Here is a 15,354-nt window from a genome sequence, read left to right on the forward strand (position 1 = left end):
AGTTCAGGTGTTTCAGTGCAGGTATTCCAGTACAGATGTTCTAGTTTTTAACTATTTGAGTTCAGGTGTTTCAGTGCAGGTATTCCAGTACAGATGTTCTCGTTTTTAACTATTTGAGTTCAGATGTTTCAGTGCATGTATTCCAGTACAGATGTTCTAGTTTTAACTATTTGAGTTCAGGTGTTTCAGTGCAGGTATTCCAGTACAGATGTTCTCATTTTTAACCATTTTAGTTCAGGTGTTTCAGTGCAGGTATTCCAGTACAGATGTTCTAGTTTTTAACGATTTGAGTTCAGGTGTTTCAGTGCAGGTATTCCAGTACAGATGTTCTAGTTTTTAACGATTGGAGTTCAGGTGTTTCAGTGCAGGTATTCCACTACAGATGTTCTCGTTTTTAACTTTTTGAGTTCAGGTATTTTAGTGCATGTATTCCAGTACAGATGTTCTAGTTTTTAACGATTTAAGTTCAGGTGTTTCAGTGCATGTATTCCAGTACAGATGTTCTAGTTTTTAACTATTTGAGTTCAGGTGTTTCAGTGCAGGTATTCCAGTACAGATGTTCTAGTTTTTAACCATTTGAGTTCAGGTGTTTCAGTGCAGGTAATCCAGTACAGATGTTCTAGTTTTTAACGATATGAGTACAGTTGTTTCAGTGCAGGTAATCCAGTACAGATGTTCTAGTTTTTAACTGTTTGAGTTCTGGTGTTTCCGTGTAGGTATTCCAGTACAGATGTTCTCGTTTTTAACCGTTTTAGTTCAGGCATTTCAGTGCAGGTATTCCAGTACAGATGTTCTAGTTTTTAACTATTTGTGTTCAGGTGTTTCAGTGCAGGTATTCCAGTACAGATGTTTTAGTTTTAACGATTTGATTTCAGGTGTTTCAGTGCATGTATTCCAGTACAGATGTTCTAGTTTTTAACTATTTGAGTTTAGGCGTTTCAATGCATTTATTCCAGTACAGATGTTCTAGTTTTTATCTATTTGAGTTCAGGTGTTTCAGTGCAGGTATTGCAGTACAGATGTTCTAGTTTTTAACCATTTTAGTTCAGACATTTCAGTGCATGTATTCCAGTGAATATGTTCTCGTTTTTAACTATTTGTGTTCAGGTGTTTCATTGCATGTATTCCAGTACAGATGTTCTCGTTTTAAAACATTTTAGTTCAGGTGTTTCAGGGCATCTTTTCCAGTACAGATGTTCTAGCTTTTAACAGTTTGAGTTCAGGTGTTTCAGTGCAGGTGTTCCAGTACAAATATCCTAGTTTCTAACTATTTGAGTTCAGGCCTTTCAATGCATTTATTCCAGTACAGATGTTCTAGTTTTTATCTATTTGAGTTCAGGTGTTTCAGTGCAGGTGTTCCAGTGCTGATGTTGTAGTTTTTAACTATTTGAGTTCAGGTGTTTCAGTGCATGTATTCCAGTACAGATGTTCTCATTTTTAACGATTTGAGTTCAGGTGTTTCAGTGCAGGTATTCCAGTACAGATGTTCGAGTTTTTAACCATTTTAGTTCAGGTGTTTCAGTGCAGGTATTCCTGTACAGATTTTCTAGTTTTTAATGATTTGAGTTCAGGTGTTTCAGTGCAGGTATTCCAGTACAGATGTTCTCATTTTTAACCATTTTAGTTTAGGTGTTTCAGTGCAGGTGTTCCAGTATAGATGTTCTAGTTTTTAACCATTTTAGCTTAGGTGTTTCAGTGCAGGTGTTCCAGTATAGATGTTCTACTTTTTAACTATTTGAGTTCAGGTGTTTCAGTGCAGGTATTCCAGTACAGATGTTCTCATTTTTAACGATTTGAGTTCAGGTGTTTCAGTGCAGGTATTCCAGTACAGATGTTCGAGTTTTTAACCATTTTAGTTCAGGTGTTTCAGTGCAGGTATTCCTGTACAGATTTTCTAGTTTTTAATGATTTGAGTTCAGGTGTTTCAGTGCAGGTATTCCAGTACAGATGTTCTCGTTTTTACCCATTTTGGTTCAGGTGTTTCAGTGCAGGTATTCCAGTACAGATGTTCTAGTTTTTAATGATCTGAGTTCAGGTGTTTCAGTGCAGGTATTCCAGTACAGATGTTCTAGTTTTTAACTATTTGAGTTCAGGTGTTTCAGTGCAGGTATTCCAGTACAGATGTTCTAGTTTTTAACCATTTGAGTTCAGGTGTTTCAGTGCAGGTATTCCAGTACAGATGTTCTAGTTTTTAACTATTTGAGTTCAGGTGTTTCAGTGCAGGTATTCCAGTACAGATGTTCTCGTTTTTAACTATTTGAGTTCAGATGTTTCAGTGCATGTATTCCAGTACAGATGTTCTAGTTTTTTAACATTTTGAGTTCAGGTGTTTCAGTGCAGGTATTCCTGTACAGATGTTCTAGTTTTCAACTATTTGAGTTCAGATGTTTCAGTGCAGGTATTCCAGTACAGATGTTCTCGTTTTTAACTATTTGAGTTCAGATGTTTCAGTGCAGGTATTCCAGTACAGATGTTCTCGTTTTTAACTATTTGAGTTCAGGTGTTTCAGTGCAGGTATTCCAGTACAGATGTTCTCGTTTTTAACTATTTGAGTTAAGATGTTTCAGTGCATGTATTCCAGTACAGATGTTCTCGTTTTTAACTATTTGAGTTCAGATGTTTCAGTGCATGTATTCCAGTACAGATGTTCTCGTTTTTTAACATTTTGAGTTCAGGTGTTTCAGTGCAGGTATTCCTGTACAGATGTTCTCGTTTTTAACTATTTGAGTTCAGATGTTTCAGTGCAGGTATTCCAGTACAGATGTTCTAGTTTTTAACTATTTGAGTTCAGGTGTTTCAGTGCAGGTATTCCAGTACAGATGTTCTCGTTTTTACCCATTTTGGTTCAGGTGTTTCAGTGCAGGTATTCCAGTACAGATGTTCTCGTTTTTTAACATTTTGAGTTCAGGTGTTTCAGTGCAGGTATTCCAGTACAGATGTTCTAGTTTTTAACCATTTGAGTTCAGGTGTTTCAGTGCAGGTATTCCTGTACAGATGTTCTAGTTTTCAACTATTTGAGTTCAGATGTTTCAGTGCAGGTATTCCAGTACAGATGTTCTCGTTTTTAACTATTTGAGTTCAGATGTTTCAGTGCAGGTATTCCAGTACAGATGTTCTCGTTTTTAACTATTTGAGTTCAGGTGTTTCAGTGCAGGTATTCCAGTACAGATGTTCTCGTTTTTAACTATTTGAGTTCAGATGTTTCAGTGCATGTATTCCAGTACAGATGTTCTCGTTTTTAACTATTTGAGTTCAGATGTTTCAGTGCATGTATTCCAGTACAGATGTTCTCGTTTTTTAACATTTTGAGTTCAGGTGTTTCAGTGCAGGTATTCCTGTACAGATGTTCTCGTTTTTAACTATTTGAGTTCAGATGTTTCAGTGCAGGTATTCCAGTACAGATGTTCTAGTTTTTAACTATTTGAGTTCAGGTGTTTCAGTGCAGGTATTCCAGTACAGATGTTCTCGTTTTTAACTATTTGAGTTCAGATGTTTCAGTGCATGTATTCCAGTACAGATGATCTCGTTTTTAACTATTTGAGTTCAGGTGTTTCAGTGCAGGTATTCCAGTACAGATGTTCTCGTTTTTTAACATTTTGAGTTCAGGTGTTTCAGTGCAGGTATTCCAGTACAGATGTTCTAGTTTTTAACCATTTGAGTTCAGGTGTTTCAGTGCAGGTATTCCAGTACAGATGTTCTAGTTTTTAACTATTTGAGTTCAGGTGTTTCAGTGCAGGTATTCCAGTACAGATGTTCTCGTTTTTAACTATTTGAGTTCAGATCTTTCAGTGCATGTATTCCAGTACAGATGTTCTAGTTTTAACTATTTGAGTTCAGGTGTTTCAGTGCAGGTATTCCAGTACAGATGTTCTCATTTTTAACCATTTTAGTTCAGGTGTTTCAGTGCAGGTATTCCAGTACAGATGTTCTAGTTTTTAACGATTTGAGTTCAGGTGTTTCAGTGCAGGTATTCCAGTACAGATGTTCTAGTTTTTAACGATTGGAGTTCAGGTGTTTCAGTGCAGGTATTCCACTACAGATGTTCTCGTTTTTAACTTTTTGAGTTCAGGTATTTTAGTGCATGTATTCCAGTACAGATGTTCTAGTTTTTAACGATTTAAGTTCAGGTGTTTCAGTGCATGTATTCCAGTACAGATGTTCTAGTTTTTAACTATTTGAGTTCAGGTGTTTCAGTGCAGGTATTCCAGTACAGATGTTCTAGTTTTTAACCATTTGAGTTCAGGTGTTTCAGTGCAGGTAATCCAGTACAGATGTTCTAGTTTTTAACGATATGAGTACAGTTGTTTCAGTGCAGGTAATCCAGTACAGATGTTCTAGTTTTTAACTGTTTGAGTTCTGGTGTTTCCGTGTAGGTATTCCAGTACAGATGTTCTCGTTTTTAACCGTTTTAGTTCAGGCATTTCAGTGCAGGTATTCCAGTACAGATGTTCTAGTTTTTAACTATTTGTGTTCAGGTGTTTCAGTGCAGGTATTCCAGTACAGATGTTTTAGTTTTAACGATTTGATTTCAGGTGTTTCAGTGCATGTATTCCAGTACAGATGTTCTAGTTTTTAACTATTTGAGTTTAGGCGTTTCAATGCATTTATTCCAGTACAGATGTTCTAGTTTTTATCTATTTGAGTTCAGGTGTTTCAGTGCAGGTATTGCAGTACAGATGTTCTAGTTTTTAACCATTTTAGTTCAGACATTTCAGTGCATGTATTCCAGTGAATATGTTCTCGTTTTTAACTATTTGTGTTCAGGTGTTTCATTGCATGTATTCCAGTACAGATGTTCTCGTTTTAAAACATTTTAGTTCAGGTGTTTCAGGGCATCTTTTCCAGTACAGATGTTCTAGCTTTTAACAGTTTGAGTTCAGGTGTTTCAGTGCAGGTGTTCCAGTACAAATATCCTAGTTTCTAACTATTTGAGTTCAGGCCTTTCAATGCATTTATTCCAGTACAGATGTTCTAGTTTTTATCTATTTGAGTTCAGGTGTTTCAGTGCAGGTGTTCCAGTGCTGATGTTGTAGTTTTTAACTATTTGAGTTCAGGTGTTTCAGTGCATGTATTCCAGTACAGATGTTCTCATTTTTAACGATTTGAGTTCAGGTGTTTCAGTGCAGGTATTCCAGTACAGATGTTCGAGTTTTTAACTATTTTAGTTCAGGTGTTTCAGTGCAGGTATTCCTGTACAGATTTTCTAGTTTTTAATGATTTGAGTTCAGGTGTTTCAGTGCAGGTATTCCAGTACAGATGTTCTCATTTTTAACCATTTTAGTTTAGGTGTTTCAGTGCAGGTGTTCCAGTATAGATGTTCTAGTTTTTAACCATTTTAGCTTAGGTGTTTCAGTGCAGGTGTTCCAGTATAGATGTTCTACTTTTTAACTATTTGAGTTCAGGTGTTTCAGTGCAGGTATTCCAGTACAGATGTTCTCATTTTTAACGATTTGAGTTCAGGTGTTTCAGTGCAGGTATTCCAGTACAGATGTTCGAGTTTTTAACCATTTTAGTTCAGGTGTTTCAGTGCAGGTATTCCTGTACAGATTTTCTAGTTTTTAATGATTTGAGTTCAGGTGTTTCAGTGCAGGTATTCCAGTACAGATGTTCTCGTTTTTACCCATTTTGGTTCAGGTGTTTCAGTGCAGGTATTCCAGTACAGATGTTCTAGTTTTTAATGATCTGAGTTCAGGTGTTTCAGTGCAGGTATTCCAGTACAGATGTTCTAGTTTTTAACTATTTGAGTTCAGGTGTTTCAGTGCAGGTATTCCAGTACAGATGTTCTAGTTTTTAACCATTTGAGTTCAGGTGTTTCAGTGCAGGTATTCCAGTACAGATGTTCTAGTTTTTAACTATTTGAGTTCAGGTGTTTCAGTGCAGGTATTCCAGTACAGATGTTCTCGTTTTTAACTATTTGAGTTCAGATGTTTCAGTGCATGTATTCCAGTACAGATGTTCTAGTTTTTTAACATTTTGAGTTCAGGTGTTTCAGTGCAGGTATTCCTGTACAGATGTTCTAGTTTTCAACTATTTGAGTTCAGATGTTTCAGTGCAGGTATTCCAGTACAGATGTTCTCGTTTTTAACTATTTGAGTTCAGATGTTTCAGTGCAGGTATTCCAGTACAGATGTTCTCGTTTTTAACTATTTGAGTTCAGGTGTTTCAGTGCAGGTATTCCAGTACAGATGTTCTCGTTTTTAACTATTTGAGTTAAGATGTTTCAGTGCATGTATTCCAGTACAGATGTTCTCGTTTTTAACTATTTGAGTTCAGATGTTTCAGTGCATGTATTCCAGTACAGATGTTCTCGTTTTTTAACATTTTGAGTTCAGGTGTTTCAGTGCAGGTATTCCTGTACAGATGTTCTCGTTTTTAACTATTTGAGTTCAGATGTTTCAGTGCAGGTATTCCAGTACAGATGTTCTAGTTTTTAACAATTGAGTTCAGGTGTTTCAGTGCAGGTATTCCAGTACAGATGTTCTCGTTTTTACCCATTTTGGTTCAGGTGTTTCAGTGCAGGTATTCCAGTACAGATGTTCTCGTTTTTTAACATTTTGAGTTCAGGTGTTTCAGTGCAGGTATTCCAGTACAGATGTTCTAGTTTTTAACCATTTGAGTTCAGGTGTTTCAGTGCAGGTATTCCTGTACAGATGTTCTAGTTTTCAACTATTTGAGTTCAGATGTTTCAGTGCAGGTATTCCAGTACAGATGTTCTCGTTTTTAACTATTTGAGTTCAGATGTTTCAGTGCAGGTATTCCAGTACAGATGTTCTCGTTTTTAACTATTTGAGTTCAGGTGTTTCAGTGCAGGTATTCCAGTACAGATGTTCTCGTTTTTAACTATTTGAGTTCAGATGTTTCAGTGCATGTATTCCAGTACAGATGTTCTCGTTTTTAACTATTTGAGTTCAGATGTTTCAGTGCATGTATTCCAGTACAGATGTTCTCGTTTTTTAACATTTTGAGTTCAGGTGTTTCAGTGCAGGTATTCCTGTACAGATGTTCTCGTTTTTAACTATTTGAGTTCAGATGTTTCAGTGCAGGTATTCCAGTACAGATGTTCTAGTTTTTAACTATTTGAGTTCAGGTGTTTCAGTGCAGGTATTCCAGTACAGATGTTCTCGTTTTTAACTATTTGAGTTCAGATGTTTCAGTGCATGTATTCCAGTACAGATGATCTCGTTTTTAACTATTTGAGTTCAGGTGTTTCAGTGCAGGTATTCCAGTACAGATGTTCTCGTTTTTTAACATTTTGAGTTCAGGTGTTTCAGTGCAGGTATTCCAGTACAGATGTTCTAGTTTTTAACCATTTGAGTTCAGGTGTTTCAGTGCAGGTATTCCAGTACAGATGTTCTAGTTTTTAACTATTTGAGTTCAGGTGTTTCAGTGCAGGTATTCCAGTACAGATGTTCTCGTTTTTAACTATTTGAGTTCAGATGTTTCAGTGCATGTATTCCAGTACAGATGTTCTAGTTTTAACTATTTGAGTTCAGGTGTTTCAGTGCAGGTATTCCAGTACAGATGTTCTCATTTTTAACCATTTTAGTTCAGGTGTTTCAGTGCAGGTATTCCAGTACAGATGTTCTAGTTTTTAACGATTTGAGTTCAGGTGTTTCAGTGCAGGTATTCCAGTACAGATGTTCTAGTTTTTAACGATTGGAGTTCAGGTGTTTCAGTGCAGGTATTCCACTACAGATGTTCTCGTTTTTAACTTTTTGAGTTCAGGTATTTTAGTGCATGTATTCCAGTACAGATGTTCTAGTTTTTAACGATTTAAGTTCAGGTGTTTCAGTGCATGTATTCCAGTACAGATGTTCTAGTTTTTAACTATTTGAGTTCAGGTGTTTCAGTGCAGGTATTCCAGTACAGATGTTCTAGTTTTTAACCATTTGAGTTCAGGTGTTTCAGTGCAGGTAATCCAGTACAGATGTTCTAGTTTTTAACGATTTGAGTACAGTTGTTTCAGTGCAGGTAATCCAGTACAGATGTTCTAGTTTTTAACTGTTTGAGTTCTGGTGTTTCCGTGTAGGTATTCCAGTACAGATGTTCTCGTTTTTAACCGTTTTAGTTCAGGCATTTCAGTGCAGGTATTCCAGTACAGATGTTCTAGTTTTTAACTATTTGTGTTCAGGTGTTTCAGTGCAGGTATTCCAGTACAGATGTTTTAGTTTTAACGATTTGATTTCAGGTGTTTCAGTGCATGTATTCCAGTACAGATGTTCTAGTTTTTAACTATTTGAGTTTAGGCGTTTCAATGCATTTATTCCAGTACAGATGTTCTAGTTTTTATCTATTTGAGTTCAGGTGTTTCAGTGCAGGTATTGCAGTACAGATGTTCTAGTTTTTAACCATTTTAGTTCAGACATTTCAGTGCATGTATTCCAGTGAATATGTTCTCGTTTTTAACTATTTGAGTTCAGGTGTTTCATTGCATGTATTCCAGTACAGATGTTCTCGTTTTAAAACATTTTAGTTCAGGTGTTTCAGGGCATCTTTTCCAGTACAGATGTTCTAGCTTTTAACAGTTTGAGTTCAGGTGTTTCAGTGCAGGTGTTCCAGTACAAATATCCTAGTTTCTAACTATTTGAGTTCAGGCCTTTCAATGCATTTATTCCAGTACAGATGTTCTAGTTTTTATCTATTTGAGTTCAGGTGTTTCAGTGCAGGTGTTCCAGTGCTGATGTTGTAGTTTTTAACTATTTGAGTTCAGGTGTTTCAGTGCATGTATTCCAGTACAGATGTTCTCATTTTTAACGATTTGAGTTCAGGTGTTTCAGTGCAGGTATTCCAGTACAGATGTTCGAGTTTTTAACCATTTTAGTTCAGGTGTTTCAGTGCAGGTATTCCTGTACAGATTTTCTAGTTTTTAATGATTTGAGTTCAGGTGTTTCAGTGCAGGTATTCCAGTACAGATGTTCTCATTTTTAACCATTTTAGTTTAGGTGTTTCAGTGCAGGTGTTCCAGTATAGATGTTCTAGTTTTTAACCATTTTAGCTTAGGTGTTTCAGTGCAGGTGTTCCAGTATAGATGTTCTACTTTTTAACTATTTGAGTTCAGGTGTTTCAGTGCAGGTATTCCAGGACAGATGTTCTCGTTTTTAACAATTTGAGTTCAGGTGTTTCAGTGCAGGTATTCCAGTACAGATGTTCTAGTTTTTATCTATTTGAGTTCAGGTGTTTCAGTGCAGGTATTCCAGTACAGATGTTCTAGTTTTTAACAATTTGAGTTCAGGTGTTTCAGTGCAGGTATTCCAGTACAGATGTTCTCGTTTTTACCCATTTTGGTTCAGGTGTTTCAGTGCAGGTATTCCAGTACAGATGTTCTAGTTTTTAATGATCTGAGTTCAGGTGTTTCAGTGCAGGTATTCCAGTACAGATGTTCTAGTTTTTAACTATTTGAGTTCAGGTGTTTCAGTGCAGGTATTCCAGTACAGATGTTCTAGTTTTTAACCATTTGAGTTCAGGTGTTTCAGTGCAGGTATTCCAGTACAGATGTTCTAGTTTTTAACTATTTGAGTTCAGATGTTTCAGTGCATGTATTCCAGTACAGATGATCTCGTTTTTAACTATTTGAGTTCAGGTGTTTCAGTGCAGGTATTCCAGTGCAGATGTTCTCGTTTTTTAACATTTTGAGTTCAGGTGTTTCAGTGCAGGTATTCCAGTACAGATGTTCTAGTTTTTAACCATTTGAGTTCAGGTGTTTCAGTGCAGGTATTCCAGTACAGATGTTCTAGTTTTTAACTATTTGAGTTCAGGTGTTTCAGTGCAGGTATTCCAGTACAGATGTTCTCGTTTTTAACTATTTGAGTTCAGATGTTTCAGTGCATGTATTCCAGTACAGATGTTCTAGTTTTAACTATTTGAGTTCAGGTGTTTCAGTGCAGGTATTCCAGTACAGATGTTCTCATTTTTAACCATTTTAGTTCAGGTGTTTCAGTGCAGGTATTCCAGTACAGATGTTCTAGTTTTTAACGATTTGAGTTCAGGTGTTTCAGTGCAGGTATTCCAGTACAGATGTTCTAGTTTTTAACGATTGGATTTCAGGTGTTTCAGTGCAGGTATTCCACTACAGATGTTCTCGTTTTTAACTTTTTGAGTTCAGGTATTTTAGTGCATGTATTCCAGTACAGATGTTCTAGTTTTTAACGATTTAAGTTCAGGTGTTTCAGTGCATGTATTCCAGTACAGATGTTCTAGTTTTTAACTATTTGAGTTCAGGTGTTTCAGTGCAGGTATTCCAGTACAGATGTTCTAGTTTTTAACCATTTGAGTTCAGGTGTTTCAGTGCAGGTAATCCAGTACAGATGTTCTAGTTTTTAACGATTTGAGTACAGGTGTTTCAGTGCAGGTAATCCAGTACAGATGTTCTAGTTTTTAACTGTTTGAGTTCTGGTGTTTCCGTGCAGGTATTCCAGTACAGATGTTCTCGTTTTTAACCGTTTTAGTTCAGGCATTTCAGTGCAGGTATTCCAGTACAGATGTTCTAGTTTTTAACTATTTGTGTTCAGGTGTTTCAGTGCAGGTATTCCAGTACAGATGTTTTAGTTTTAACGATTTGATTTCAGGTGTTTCAGTGCATGTATTCCAGTACAGATGTTCTAGTTTTTAACTATTTGAGTTTAGGCGTTTCAATGCATTTATTCCAGTACAGATGTTCTAGTTTTTATCTATTTGAGTTCAGGTGTTTCAGTGCAGGTATTGCAGTACAGATGTTCTAGTTTTTAACCATTTTAGTTCAGACATTTCAGTGCATGTATTCCAGTGAATATGTTCTCGTTTTTAACTATTTGAGTTCAGGTGTTTCATTGCATGTATTCCAGTACAGATGTTCTCGTTTTAAAACATTTTAGTTCAGGTGTTTCAGGGCATCTTTTCCAGTACAGATGTTCTAGCTTTTAACAGTTTGAGTTCAGGTGTTTCAGTGCAGGTGTTCCAGTACAAATATCCTAGTTTCTAACTATTTGAGTTCAGGCCTTTCAATGCATTTATTCCAGTACAGATGTTCTAGTTTTTATCTATTTGAGTTCAGGTGTTTCAGTGCAGGTATTCCAGTGCTGATGTTGTAGTTTTTAACTATTTGAGTTCAGGTGTTTCAGTGCATGTATTCCAGTACAGATGTTCTCATTTTTAACGATTTGAGTTCAGGTGTTTCAGTGCAGGTATTCCAGTACAGATGTTCGAGTTTTTAACCATTTTAGTTCAGGTGTTTCAGTGCAGGTATTCCTGTACAGATTTTCTAGTTTTTAATGATTTGAGTTCAGGTGTTTCAGTGCAGGTATTCCAGTACAGATGTTCTCATTTTTAACCATTTTAGTTTAGGTGTTTCAGTGCAGGTGTTCCAGTATAGATGTTCTAGTTTTTAACTATTTGAGTTCAGGTGTTTCAGTGCAGGTATTCCAGGACAGATGTTCTCGTTTTTAACAATTTGAGTTCAGGTGTTTCAGTGCAGGTATTCCAGTACAGATGTTCTAGTTTTTATCTATTTGAGTTCAGGTGTTTCAGTGCAGGTATTCCAGTACAGATGTTCTAGTTTTTAACAATTTGAGTTCAGGTGTTTCAGTGCAGGTATTCCAGGACAGATGTTCTCGTTTTTAACAATTTGAGTTCAGGTGTTTCAGTGCAGGTATTCCAGTACAGATGTTCTAGTTTTTAATGATCTGAGTTCAGGTGTTTCAGTGCAGGTATTCCAGTACAGATGTTCTAGTTTTTAACTATTTGAGTTCAGGTGTTTCAGTGCAGGTATTCCAGTACAGATGTTCTAGTTTTTAACTATTTGAGTTCAGATGTTTCAGTGCAGGTATTCCAGTACAGATGTTCTAGTTTTTAACTATTTGAGTTCAGGTGTTTCAGTGCAGGTATTCCAGTACAGATGTTCTCGTTTTTAACTATTTGAGTTCAGATGTTTCAGTGCATGTATTCCAGTACAGATGTTCTCGTTTTTAACTATTTGAGTTCAGATGTTTCAGTGCATGTATTCCAGTACAGATGTTCTCGTTTTTTAACATTTTGAGTTCAGGTGTTTCAGTGCAGGTATTCCTGTACAGATGTTCTCGTTTTTAACTATTTGAGTTCAGATGTTCAGTGCAGGTATTCCAGTACAGATATTCTAGTTTTTAACTATTTGAGTTCAGGTGTTTCAGTGCAGGTATTCCAGTACAGATGTTCTCGTTTTTAACTATTTGAGTTCAGATGTTTCAGTGCATGTATTCCAGTACAGATGTTCTCGTTTTTAACTATTTGAGTTCAGGTGTTTCAGTGCATGTATTCCAGTACAGATGTTCTCGTTTTTTAACATTTTGAGTTCAGGTGTTTCAGTGCAGGTATTCCAGTACAGATGTTCTAGTTTTTAACCATTTGAGTTCAGGTGTTTCAGTGCAGGTATTCCAGTACAGATGTTCTAGTTTTTAACTATTTGAGTTCAGGTGTTTCAGTGCAGGTATTCCAGTACAGATGTTCTCGTTTTTAACTATTTGAGCTCAGGTGTTTCAGTGCAGGTATTCCAGTACAGATGTTCTCATTTTTAACCATTTTAGTTCAGGTGTTTCAGTGCAGGTATTCCAGTACAGATGTTCTAGTTTTTAACGATTTGAGTTCAGGTGTTTCAGTGCAGGTATTCCAGTACAGATGTTCTAGTTTTTAACGATTGGAGTTCAGGTGTTTCAGTGCAGGTATTCCACTACAGATGTTCTCGTTTTTAACTTTTTGAGTTCAGGTGTTTCAGTGCAGGCATTCCAGTACAGATGTTCTAGTTTTTAACTATTTGAGTTCAGGTGTTTCAGTGCATGTATTCCAGTACAGATGTTCTCGTTTTTTAACATTTTGAGTTCAGGTGTTTCAGTGCAGGTATTCCAGTACAGATGTTCTAGTTTTTAACCATTTGAGTTCAGGTGTTTCAGTGCAGGTATTCCAGTACAGATGTTCTAGTTTTTAACTATTTGAGTTCAGGTGTTTCAATGCAGGTATTCCAGTACAGATGTTCTCGTTTTTAACTATTTGAGTTCAGATGTTTCAGTGCATGTATTCCAGTACAGATGTTCTAGTTTTAACTATTTGAGTTCAGGTGTTTCAGTGCAGGTATTCCAGTACAGATGTTCTCATTTTTAACTATTTGAGTTCAGGTCTTTCCGTGCAGGCATTCCAGTACAGATGTTCTAGTTTTTAACGATTGGAGTTCAGGTGTTTCAGTGCAGGTATTCCACTACAGATGTTCTCGTTTTTAACTTTTTGAGTTCAGGTGTTTCAGTGCAGGCATTCCAGTACAGATGTTCTCGTTTTTAACTATTTGAGTTCAGGTGTTTCAGTGCATGTATTCCAGTACAGATGTTCTCGTTTTTTAACATTTTGAGTTCAGGTGTTTCAGTGCAGGTATTCCAGTACAGATGTTCTAGTTTTTAACCATTTGAGTTCAGGTGTTTCAGTGCAGGTATTCCAGTACAGATGTTCTAGTTTTTAACTATTTGAGTTCAGGTGTTTCAGTGCAGGTATTCCAGTACAGATGTTCTCGTTTTTAACTATTTGAGTTCAGATGTTTCAGTGCATGTATTCCAGTACAGATGTTCTAGTTTTAACTATTTGAGTTCAGGTGTTTCAGTGCAGGTATTCCAGTACAGATGTTCTCATTTTTAACTATTTGAGTTCAGGTCTTTCCGTGCAGGCATTCCAGTACAGATGTTCTAGTTTTTAAGTATTTGAGTTCAGGTGTTTCAGTGCAGGCATTCCAGTACAGATGTTCTAGTTTTTAACTATTTGAGTTCAGGTGTTTCAGTGCAGGTATTCCAGTACAGATGTTCTAGTTTTTAACTATTTGAGTTCAGGTGTTTCAGTGCAGGCATTCCAGTACAGATGTTCTAGTTTTTAACTATTTGAGTTCAGGTGTTTCAGTGCAGGCATTCCAGTACAGATGTTCTAGTTTTTAACTATTTGAGTACTGGTGTTTCAGTGCAGGCATTCCAGTACAGATGTTCTAGTTTTTAACTATTTGAGTTCAGGTGTTTCAGTGCAGGTATTCCAAGTTAGCTTTTTCAGTTCATGTATTTTCATTCCAGTACTCTATTTTAGATATTTAAGTTCAGATTTTCCAGTACCAATATTGTAGTTTAGATCATATGTTCCATGTATTTCAGTACAGATTTTCTTGGTTAAGTATTTAAGTTCAGGTGTTTTAGTTCATGTATTCTAGTTTAGATATTTTGGTTCATGTTTCCAGAACAGGTATTCTAGTTGAGGTATTTAAGTACATGGATTTCAGTACAGGCATTCCAGTTTAGGATTTAATGTCAGGTATTTCAGTTCAGGTAATCTCATTTCGGGATTTATGTTCAGATGTTCCAATACAGATATTCTTGTTTAAATTTAAATTTGGCTATTCCAGTATAGGTATTCTAGTTTAGTTTTTAATCTCAGGTATTTAGAAACATAGAAAAATAGGAGCTGGAGTAGGCCATTCGGCCATTTGAGCCCGCCATTCAATACGATCATGGCTGATCATCCAAACTCAGTACCCTGTTCCCGCTTTCTCCCCGTATCCCTTGATCCCTTCAGCCCTAAGAACTATATCTAACTCTTTCTTGAATATATTTAATGATTTGGCCTCAACTGCTTTCTGTGGTAGAGAATTCCACAGGTTCACCACTCTCTTGGTGAAGAAATCTCTCCTCATCTCAGTCCTAAATGGCTTACCCCTTATCCTTAGACTGTGACCCCTGGTCCTGGACTCCCCTGCCATCGGGAATATCCTTCCTGCATCTAGTCTGTCCAGTCCTGTTAGAATTTTGTAGGTTTCTATGAGATCCCGTTTCATTTTTCTAAACTCTAGCAAATACAAGCCTAATCGACCCAATCTCTCTTCATACGTCAGTCCTGCCAACCCAGGAATAAGTCTGGTGAATCGTTGCTGCACTCCCTCCACAAGAAGAACATTCTTCCTCAGATAAGGAGACCAAAATTGCACACAATACTCCAGATGTGGTCTCACCAAAGGCTTGTATAATTGCAGCAAGACATCCCTGCTCCTGTACTTGAATCCTCTCGCTATGAAGGCCAACATACCATTTGCCTTCTTAACTGCCTGCTGCACCTGCATGCTTACTTTCAGCGACTGGTGCACAAGGACACCCAGGTCTTGCTGCACCTCCCCCTTTCCCAAAATCTATTGCCATTCAGATAATAATCTGCCTTTCTGTTTTTGCCACCAAAGTGGATAACCTCACATTTATCCACATTATACTGCATCTGCCATGTATTTGCCCACTCACTCAACCTGTCCAAATAACACTGGAGCCTCTCTGCATCCTCCTCACAGCTCACAGTCCCACCCAGCTTTGAGTCATCTGCAAACTTGGATATATTACATTT

The 15,354-nt window shown here is 36.9% G+C and overlaps 1 long non-coding RNA gene across 3 annotated transcripts in view; it reads left to right on the plus strand.

The window, feature by feature from the left end:
- LOC137373955 (uncharacterized) overlaps positions 1-15,354 on the plus strand; it is a 233,459-nt gene that overhangs the window by 198,622 nt on the left and 19,483 nt on the right. The gene's annotated exons all lie outside the window — the stretch shown is intronic.

Source organism: Heterodontus francisci, chromosome 9 (assembly GCF_036365525.1).
Source record: "Heterodontus francisci isolate sHetFra1 chromosome 9, sHetFra1.hap1, whole genome shotgun sequence".
NCBI classification, from domain to species: domain Eukaryota; kingdom Metazoa; phylum Chordata; class Chondrichthyes; order Heterodontiformes; family Heterodontidae; genus Heterodontus; species Heterodontus francisci.